Consider the following 10,961-nt stretch of genomic DNA (forward strand, 5'->3'; position numbering starts at 1 on the left):
TAATCACTATGCAAACCTATCTATAAACATACGATGGACCATAGTGACAGAGGAAGCTGGAAAATGACTTGTGACTAGATTTATTTGGAAGTTTCTAATGTCGTGGTACAGGGCTGAGTAGAAGAGGGGCACTTAACCCAGCCTGTTGGCTCAAGGAAAAAAATTCATAAATCAACTGCTTTCAAAGCTGTTTTGAATGAAAAGTAGGAGTTACACCCTATGGCAGAGATATTCTCCAATCAGTGGGAAGAATTTAGAGGAAAGAATAGAAGTATAAGAGGGTGTGGTTTACCCATTTTTTCTGGATTTAACAATTTGCCCTGATTTATAAGTGTCATTTGAAAAACACCAGTCCATTAAACTATGTAGAAATAAGTATGGGAAAAGTTTGTAAAACAAATCATACTTTAAATATGTTTAAGCCAGGTTATCCGAAATTCTGGATTTTTCCATCATGTTATGATGATGTTATGGCAGCCAGGTAATCCTTAGCTTTAGCTGGAGTAAGCCTCGTAGATCTGGCTTCCCCGCAGACTCCAACCTCTACGTAGTCCTCTGTCATTTGCCTTTCAAAGCGCTCCTTTAGGGTTAATTTGGCTGTTTGAGTAGCATCTTCAAGCTCTAGATCGTCATTGTATCTTTTCTCAAGGTTCGTTCTCCCAGTCACATAGTTCTTCCCCATGATGTGACTTTTCAGGCAAAGTAAGTTCTGTATGTATCTGACTGAATAAATAGGGTTGTCCCTTTTCCCAACCACAAGTAAATGAGAAACTCCACTTGACTGGGTGTATTCCTGCATCACAGGGGTTACGCTCTGCACCAGCAGAGTTGCAGCAATGGGTTCTTAGTAAACAAGATAGTGCTGCTGAGCTGGTTTTCCAGCTCTGGGCACCAGCACTCTGCAGGCTGGGCTCACCCCACCAAACCTCTATGCTTGGTCATCACTTCCACTTTGTGTACACTTCACTCACCCTACAGAGTGGATTTCTGTTTCTTCTCTGTTGCGAATACCACACCATTTGCAGCTCTAATTCCCACTGAAGGGTCTCCCCCAGCTACAGCAGCCAGAACACATTCAATCTGGATAAGTTTAGCAGACAGGCTGAAAGCAGTCAGCGAACAGCTGCCACTACACTCTGCCATCTTCACCCGGAGAGCCATTTTTGTCTTTTAACCTTTTTTAAAAATTGACGTATAATCCATTTTCAGTGTTATGCCAATTTCTGGTGTACAGCATAATGTTTCAGTCATGTATGTAGATACACATATTTGTTTTCATATTCTTTTTCATCATAGATTACTATAAGATATTGAACATAGTTCCCTGTACTGAACAGTATAATCTTGTTGTTTTATCTATTTTACATATAGTGATTAGTAAATATCGAACTCCCAGTTTAGCCCTTCCCACCCCTTTTCCTCCCAGTAACCATAATTTTGTCCTCTACGTCTGTGAGTCTGTTTCTGTTTTGCAAGTAAGTTCATTTGTGTCTTTTTTTTTAGATTTCACATATAAGTGCTATCATGTGGTATTTTTCTTTCTCTTTTTGGCTCACTTCACTTAGAATTATAATCTCCAGATCCATCCATGTTGCTGCAAATGGCATTACCTTATTCCTCTTTATGACTGAGTAGTATTCCATTGTGTATATATACCACAACTTCTTTATCCATTCACCTGTTGATGGACATTTAGGTTGTTTCCATGTTTTGGCTATTGTAAATAGTGTGACTGTGAACATTGGGGTGAGCCCTTTTTTATTGTTTATAGTAGCTTTATTCATAATTGCCAAGAACTAGAAATAACTCATACATCCATTAATCAGTGAGGGCAGCAGAGTAAGTTCACTGATTGGTGAAGAGGCAATCAGTGGATGTCAAAGGATATTATTAAAAAAAATCACAAACCAGATAGTGAAGATTAAATAAGAAAGCATAGGAATGGGGACCTTTGAATAGTACAAAAGGAACTACTAGTGAAATAAAACCTTCCTAAATATCAAGAGAAAAAAATCTTAAAAAGCAAACATAAACAAACAAAAAATCACAGAGAAATACAGAAAACAATGTAGTACATACAAAATAATTCTTTAAAGTCAAGATCAAACACAGAAGTCCTATTAATAAATGTGAATGGATTTAACTCATCTATTAAAAGACGTAAATCTTTATTATGCTCACAGAATGAAACCTAACTTTATGCTGTATTCAAGGGACATACCTAAAACAAAGTGATTCCAAGGTTTAAAATGAAGTGATGGACAATGGTATACCAGGAAAATGGAAATAATAAGGAAGCAATCTTTCAGATTCTGACATCTCAGATGAGTAGAATTCAAGCCAAACATCACTGACAAGAACAAAAGATCTTCTAAATACTAAGTTTTAAAATTTACAATAAGGATCAAACTGCTGCAAGTATCAATGCACCGAATGAAGTAGAAACTACTTTCATAAAGCAGAACAAAGGAGATACAAAGAGAAACAGAAACACACCAATAGTAGGAGACTTCCCCTTTCAGTAGAAAATAAATCAAGTAGACAATAAATAAAGATATAGGAGACCTAATATATTCAGTAAGATAGCTCTTATGGATCTATTTGAACTTTAACCCCAATAACAGAGAGCACATCTCCTTCTCGGGCACACATAGCATATTTACAAAAGTGATCAAATATTAGGTCATAAGGGAAACAATACGTTGCATAAGTTAGAAAAATAACACTCTCTGATGGCAATGCAGTAAGTCGATAATTAATAAAGTTTTTTTTTTTTTAAGCCAAAGGCCCTTCCTCCTGGAAATTTAAAAGCTACTATTAAACTGTCACAGGTCAAAGGACAACTAAATGCGACATAACATTCAGAAAGGATCTGGGAACAAAAAAAAAGAACACATTAATGGAAAAACTGAAGAAATCCAAATAAAGTCTGGAGTATAGTTCACAGCACAGTGTACCAGGGTTGGCTCTCAGCTTCAACAGAGGTCTCACAATAATGTAAGGTATTAACAATAGAGGAAACTGGTTGGGAACTCTGTACTATTTTTGCAACTGTTCTGTATACACAAAATCATTCCAAAATAAAAAGTTTGTTTTAAAAACTTTAAAATGAAAATGTTTTTATCAAATAGCTATTAAGTACAAGGAACTATACAACCAAAATAACAGAACTTCTAAGAATTATTATTTTATTTTTGACTTAGACATTATTACTCTCTAAGACATGACCAAATGGGCCTAATTATTATTTGTAAAATCTCTAAAAATCTATTAAGCTCTCTAGTGTCCATATACAGAAATCAATACTATATAAGCCATATTACTAAAGAATTATGATAGCAAATTTGAGTGATGGAGAGCTTTTGATATAAAGCCCAAAACATAGGTAAGCGAAGCCAAAAGAAGACTTATAATTGGTTGAAACACTGCAATTCAGAATCTGTGGGACCAACTCATGAAAGCCAAAAAAATAAGTGAAACCCACCACCACCACCACCACCACCACAACAAAGTAAACCAAAATATAACACAAGAAAAGAAATAATAAATATAAAGACAGGAATTAATGAGACAACAGAAAAAAACAGTGTATCTAATTAGTAAAACAAGATAAGTAATTTTTTAAACATCAACAAAATAAGCAAAGCACTAACTAACTTAATTGAGGGAGAAAGCACAAATATACAAAATTAATGACATTCATTTAAAGAAGAATGAAATAGAAGAGCTTTTTAAAATAAGATACTTTGCAGACCTCTGTACAAATACATTTGAAAAATTAGACAAAATGGATAATTATGTAGAAGAATACAGTTTTCCAAAATTGACTCATTAGAGACAGAGTTCAAAAAGGTACATTTCTGTGGAAGAAGAAGAGAGAGCTTCTAAACTGCTTGTATAAATTAAAAGAACAAAAAAAACTTCTGAAAAATTAAAAAGGTGAATTCTAGGCTCCCCTCCTTTTATGAAGTTCTACATTTTGATTCATTTCATTTTTTTCCCATTACCCTTTTCTGCCGTTTTCCTCCCTTCAAGTTCATATTTTTCAGGTTGAACACTGGCTCAGAAAGAATTTTCTTACGTAAACTTCTCTTTTTGGCTCCAATTCATATTAAGAAATCTTTCAGTTACTTCATCAATAATGTAATTTCAGTTTATTGTCCGTACATCTAAACCCAGTGGCACATATCCCTTTCATATGCCCTTCTGAAAATCTTTTCTCTGCTTGAAATACTAATTTGTTAAAGGCGAGGAAAAAAATCAAAATCCAGACAAGAGACTTGACTCCCCATTTGAAATAGATCTCTTCATTGTGAAGAGATCAATGATCAATGTTTTACCAACTGTCTCTGAAGTCAAACCTGTCATGTGTCCTCTGAACTTCTCCTAGAGGTATCATGTGATCTCTCCCTTCAGAAGCATTTCTCCTTTTCATAAACCATCACATGAGTGAGTAAACAAGCTTCTTTTGGTCATTTCTCCACTTCTGCCATCTCTGGCAATACTGTCATTGTGTGGTTGGGTTTTTTCCTCTGAATTCCATCAGACTTCCAGCTAATTTCATAATAAGCCCTAGTGGAAATCACTGGCATGAATGGTCAAAACTATTTGTGTGGTTCATGATGAATTAAAGTCATTCTTACTGTAATGGGAATGAAAAAGAACTGAATAACCCTTGTTATCAAGTGATAAGTAAAAATATTACTATTTGATGATTTTTTTTCTTTTGAATTTCCTTGGTTTTTGTTGAGCCAGATTCTTAAGAAATAATGTTAAGTGGACTATGCTATTTTTTTTTCATTTGTAAGTTTTATGCTGTCAACAGAACCTGCCTTTACTGTCATTTAAAATTTTAAAGAAAATCAAGCTTTTCTTCCAGAGGGGTTATAATGAATGAACAGATAACTTTGTTAAGGAATCTGATGAGACTGTCTGTTTAGTTTCAAAGAGGAAAACACAAGTATTTATATGTTTTTTTCTTAACTATTCTCAATAGAATAAAAGTTTAAAGACGCTAGAAAGTGTCTAGTTTTATCTTTAAGTTCCCACTGCTATCTCTCTTCAATTTCCTCCTTTCCATGACTTACTCTTTTTTTCTAGCGCTTAAGACAAATTTTGTTTTTCATCATTATCTTGGGTTAAATTCAGTTGGGAAGGAAATGAGAAGCGTGGGAGTTGATAAGCATGAAAATTCAATTCAAATAAAACTGGCTCTTGCATTTTTCAGTCTTCAAAGAAGAGTCACAGTTAGATTTGAGAGGAGTCTCATTCTGCCGCAGCACTGAAGCCCGCTTACTTAGAAGTATTACCCGTGTGCCAGCCATTGAGAAGGGGTGTTGCCGCACTCTGGGGATACGACGGTGAGAAAAACAAAACAGAAACCTGACCCACATAGTATAGGATCTAGTCAGGAAGATTAACTAAATAATCATGCAAATTAGTGTAAGCTACAGCACATGCAAGAAAGGAAGGGTAGGTGGCATAATGAGCGCCTATGACAGGAGAGCTGGAACACTCCATCAGGGTCAGACGAGGCTGCTCTCAGCAAGCGGCGCTGTAGTTGAGTTGAAGACGGGTGGGGGTAGAGGATGAGAAGAGTATGGAAGCAGGGGCATGGGCTGTGCACAGCCTCTGTGGTATGAGGGAGGCTGGTATAATGAGGAACTGTAAGGAGTGCCTCAAAATAACTTCCCATCAGTCATGTTGAAGGGAAAAAATAGAAAAATGGGTCACAGTACTTAGCACAGAATAAGTACTAAATAAACTTGGGCTTCTATTATTAGCGTGTTCCACTTCAACACGCTGCCTCCCACCTCTCTCTGCAGCTGCAGCTCTCTCAGCCAGCTTCCAAACAGCTTCCAAGGTTGACAGAACTGTACTGTCAGCCCCCAGGCAGGAACCCTTTCCAACGTGTGTTCTAAAATCCATCCTGTGACATAGCAGAAGTCTTCCTTGGATACATAAAAGTAACGTATCGGTCATTCAGCAAATACGTGTGAAGCAGGTATGTGGTTAACAATAGTGACAGCTCACACTTGCTGAGGACGTTACCATTTCGCCAGGGATGTTGTATGAGTGAGCTCTTCACAACAATTGTATGAGGCGGCTACTTTTGCGGCCATCATTTTAGCAAGGGAGGACAGAGAGGTTAGACAATTTCTCCAGGGTCACATATCCAGCAAGTGGCAAAGCTGGGCTTTGAATGGAAGAAAACTGTCTCTAGAATGTTTAAGAGCCCCATACTGTCTCTCTTAAGCTAGACAATGTGTTTGCTCACCTAGAGCTCACAACCTGTTTGGGAAGAGGCGGGAGATGGTGGCGATTTAATAAACAAGTCAATGAATAAGGTGGATAATTGCCATTTGAGATTAATTTTATAAAGGGATTAAACTGAGGGAGGTGAAGAATAGGGATTAAGAGTGAGCAGGACAACACTGCTTTCAAAGGAGTATTCAGAAATGACTTCTTGAGGGAGGGACTTCAGGACTGATATTTAAAAGATGGAAAAAGAGAAAGCTCTGTGAAAAGGTAGGGAGGAGAATTCCAGCAGAGGAAATACCAAGTGCAAAGATCTTGAGATGGGGTGAGACTGGTGCATGGGAGGAGCTAAGGGACGCCAAAGAAGAAGGTGGAACTGGAGAAAGATAAACTAGATCATGTTTAGGATCATGTCCCTGCCACCGTGATGGGAGATTTGAATGTCCCCTGAAAAACAATGGGAATTTTAAAGCAATAACCAGGGTAAAAAGATTTAATTAATATTTTTAGAATTTCATGTTAACTTTCACATTGGAAAACAGATTACAGGAGTCAAGAGTGAAAGAGAAGACACCAGTTCAGAGCTACTGCTGTTAACCCAGTGAGGGGTGACCACAGTTTATACTAGAGTTCTGACAGTGGGTATGGAGGGATGGGAGTAGAGAGCAATTTAAATCTTGCTCATGAATTGGATGTAGAGAATGAGAACAGGAAGACCAAAGATGACTCCTAGACTTTTGGGCTTAAATAACTACAAATGGCAGACCCTCCTAAGGAAGACAAGGGAAGAGCAAATTTGGGGGGAAAAATTATGAGTTCCACTTTGAATACAAAGTTGAATACCTATCAGATCTTCACATAAAAGTGTAAAACACAAAGTTGGATATGCAGTTGGACCCTAGGGTTAGAGAAAGACATGTAAGTGTCATCGGCATATAAGGTATATAATAAAGCCATGGAGATCCCCCAAGAAGGTAAAGAAGGGAAATGGGTTTAGGCCATAGTTCCTTGGCATCACTGGCTAATTCGCCGTCCCTCTCTGGGTCTCAAGATTCCCTATCAATTAAATGGGAGCAAAGCAGTAATGACAGATCCTGTCTCAGGCTGGAGGGATCTTGATCACTCCCCTACATTGCTGGCAAGTAAGGAGATATTTTTATTCTTTTCCCGAACAGATTTTCAAACAGGTTGAAAGATTAATAAGGAGCAAAACAAAGAATAACTCTTAGAACACAGGTCAATTTTCCTGCAGATAAAGCTCCAGAAAAGTCCTTATACATTTTCCTTTCAGAATGTTCATGAGGGTGGGGTCAGCGATGTTACTAACATCTTTATGTAAATCCGATGAATCTAAGTGACTTTCTGTGGCTCTGAGGAGTAAATAAGCACAAACCTCTGGATTCCAACCACATAATCGTATCTGAAAATTCAGTTTCAGCACCAGGATTTACAAGGACGCGCAGATGCTTTTGTCCGTCAATCAGCGAGTATTTACTGTGTGCCCTTAGGGTGCCTGGTAGTGCAAGAGGCTGCTTTTGTGAGCAAGCAAGCGGGTTCTCTGCTTTGAAAATAGAAATTTAATCACTTGCTCATCCAAGCATTTCCCTTCAGCTTTTCCAGTATGCTTTTTTTTTTGTGAATGACTAACAGAATAGCTACTGCAAAGGCAGCTGCAAATCCAAGCCAGAGGCCCTGGGGGGAAAGATGAGTCATCGGCACCTGACGTCAAAGCCTCTGTTTTGAAGGCTTTGAGGAGCAGGAAGAGAATGATAATGGCCTGGGTAGAATGACCCAGCTGCCCTCCCGAGCCTGTGTGGGTCATGACAGCTTCCTCCTCCCCCGCCTGACAGTGATGATTTCAACCCAAAGAAAGTTTAAACTGTGAAAACTCCAACTTCATCATCAAATTGACTGGAAAACTAAATACAGGAGCTTTTCCTCCCTGTCAAGTAACAGCTAATCTTTGTTGTGAGGTTTTTTTTCCCCTTTGGAAAATGCTGAAGGCACGCAGTCCCTTTCATGGTGTGTTTTATATTGATTTGTGTCTTAGTTCAGGCTACTGTAACAAATAACACCCACTAGATGGCTTAAACAACAACAAATGCTTACTTCTCATAGTTCTGGAAGCTGGGAAACCCAAGATCAAAGTGCCAGCAATTCTGGTGTCTGATCAAGACCCTCTTCCTGGTTTGTAGACAGCTGCCTTCCTGCTATATCCTCACACGGTGAGGGGAGAGAGAGAGACAGAGAGAGAGGAAAGGAGAGAGCGAGCTGCAGTTTCTTTCTTTTCTAATCAGGACACTAATTCCGAAATGGCAGCTCCACCATCAGGAGCGCGTCTAAGCCTCATTACCTTCCAAAAGCCCCACCTCCAAGCAACATCACATTGGGGGTTAGGGTATCGACATATGACTTTGGGGGCAGGGGCACCCCCAAACTCAGAAATGCTTCTGTACACTTCGTGCTGTGTCCTGGGCCCAACGGTTGCTCCCTCTCACCTCCAGGAATAAACATGCAGGAAATAATGGTTTACTTACAACATATTAAAAGTGATCATTTCCAGTATGCCTTTTATTTCATGATTTCCAAGGACTTTACCGGGTTACACAGAGGGCCATTCCGCTACTCACTCTGATATCTCCACGAACAGAGGTTCAAGTGCACGAGGTAATCGGCCACCTCACAATTCAACAAAGCTCTGACATCCCTGTGCAAGAAGTCAAACAAATGTGCCCTGGGAGACTTTCTGGCCATGCTCTGACTCCTTTTTCTAAAGTTTATGTAAATCGGTATCTTCTGAATTCTACCCCTTCATCTGATTTCAAAACTCTGTGCCTTTCCCGCTGTTTTTAGGGGGCCATTTCTCTGCTGTTGTTATCATCATCACTGTTACTGAGACTCTGCCTGTTGGGTTCCTGGAGGATATCTGACATCTGCCTGGTAGCCTGTAGCTCTTAATATTCAGTGTTCAATCTGGAATGTTCCAAGAAAGTGAAGCAGTTCAGGAGTTCAGCCTAAACAGATCCAAACAATCGTCATCTAATGGAGAAAAAGGATCATGAGTCAATATCAGAGGTGAGAAAAAGGCAGGTGGTTCATGGTTGTGAACCCCCTTTAGGGGAGGAGTGGGCCCAAGATGAAGCACGTGGTAAGTGTAAGAGGCAAAATGGTGCTTGGATTTTAACTCTATAGAACTCAGTGTGTGATGGTGTAATAATAACCCCAGTTATGAAAAAAACTAAGATTCAGAGAGGTTCAATAACGTGAGTAGTGTCACAAATTGTGATAAAGCTGAGATTTGAACCATGTTCCTGTCTGGCTCAGATGCTTCTCTGCACTTCCCGCTGTGTCCTGGGCCCAAGGGTTGCTGCCTCTCAGCTCCAGGAATCAGTCCTGGTATTTCTATTGACTCTGTACCTGTTTTCCGTAGGCATTTCATCTCTGCCAACAGGGAGTTTAAAGTGGAATAAAAGTGAGAGATGTCTGCATGAAACATACGCTACATTTTCTTAACTGTTATCTCATCTTATATCTCTACTTCCTTATTCCATTCCTGAAAAACATCAAGTCAAATCAATTTCCCAACATGGTGGGGGGTAGAGTATAGCTCAATTGGTAGAGCACATGCTCAGCATGCACATGGTCCTGGGTTCAATCCCCAGGACTTCCTCTAAAAATGAAATAAATTAATTAATTAAATAAGTTACCTCCCCTCCATACACACACACACACACACACACACACACACACACACAAATTTCCCAACATGGTAAGTATAAACTGATGATCCAACAGCCTTGAATGAACCTTCGTGTTCTGTCCGACACAGTTCCTACTATTATTTCTCTTGTTCTTCCCTCTGTCAAAGGTCTGAATGTCAGCCGTCTGCAGGGCCCTCCCCCAAGTCCTGAAACTCACCATAAGCCCAGCCCAGGTCTGGAAGATTCCTCCCCCAAGATTATAGGTTCCAAAAACTGCAACCTCTTTCCTCACTTCCCTCAGAGGGGGAGCTGCTTCCTGCAGTTACTTCCTCTGTGATACATCAGGATTCCCTTTTAGGCTTTTCAACCTTCCATCCTGTCTAACCAATGCTTATTTTTAATTATCTTTGTTAAAATGGATGATTTCTGTTTTCATGACTGGATCCTAACTGATACAGTTATTGATACCCCAAAATTGGACTTCTTTCCCACCCACTGGCTCATGTCTTAGTAAGGTACCTAAAGTAGTTGGCATTTCCTGCTCTTCTAAGTCCAATGTGCACAATGCCATCAACGTTATTGTCATAGGCTAGTGTGTTACTCTTTGGAATATCAAGATGATTGCCTTGTCGGCATACTACGTTGTGGCAGGCAGTGGGAGGGTTAACACAACCCGGAGCCCACAGTTAGAAGGCACAGTCTTGGCCCCCTCAGGTGAAAGCAAAGTGCTTCGAGTGGTGCCTGCAAACTGGTCCAGGGCAAGAGCCATGGTGAGGTCAGTCACTGCTTACCAGGTGCCAGGGGCTTATGTAATTTGCTTCAGTAAAGATGCCACATCTGGAACAGTTACTACAGCTGGAGTCACCGTCTGATTCAGTTTATGATACTCCACAGGAATTCTCTAACATCTCTCTGCCTTCTGAATCAGCCACATAGACAAGAGGAATGTGGCTGCAACAGACCTCAACACCCCTGAATCTTACACGTCTTTGAGGTCATTTG

At 39.6% G+C, this 10,961-nt stretch overlaps 1 pseudogene; it reads right to left on the bottom strand.

The window, feature by feature from the left end:
- Positions 1 to 457: 457 nt before the first annotated feature.
- On the bottom strand, positions 458 to 1,143 carry LOC102514482 (annotated as a pseudogene).
- Positions 1,144 to 10,961: the final 9,818 nt, after the last annotated feature.

The sequence above is a fragment of the Camelus ferus genome, chromosome 5, assembly GCF_009834535.1.
Source record: "Camelus ferus isolate YT-003-E chromosome 5, BCGSAC_Cfer_1.0, whole genome shotgun sequence".
Classification (NCBI taxonomy): Eukaryota; Metazoa; Chordata; class Mammalia; order Artiodactyla; family Camelidae; genus Camelus; species Camelus ferus.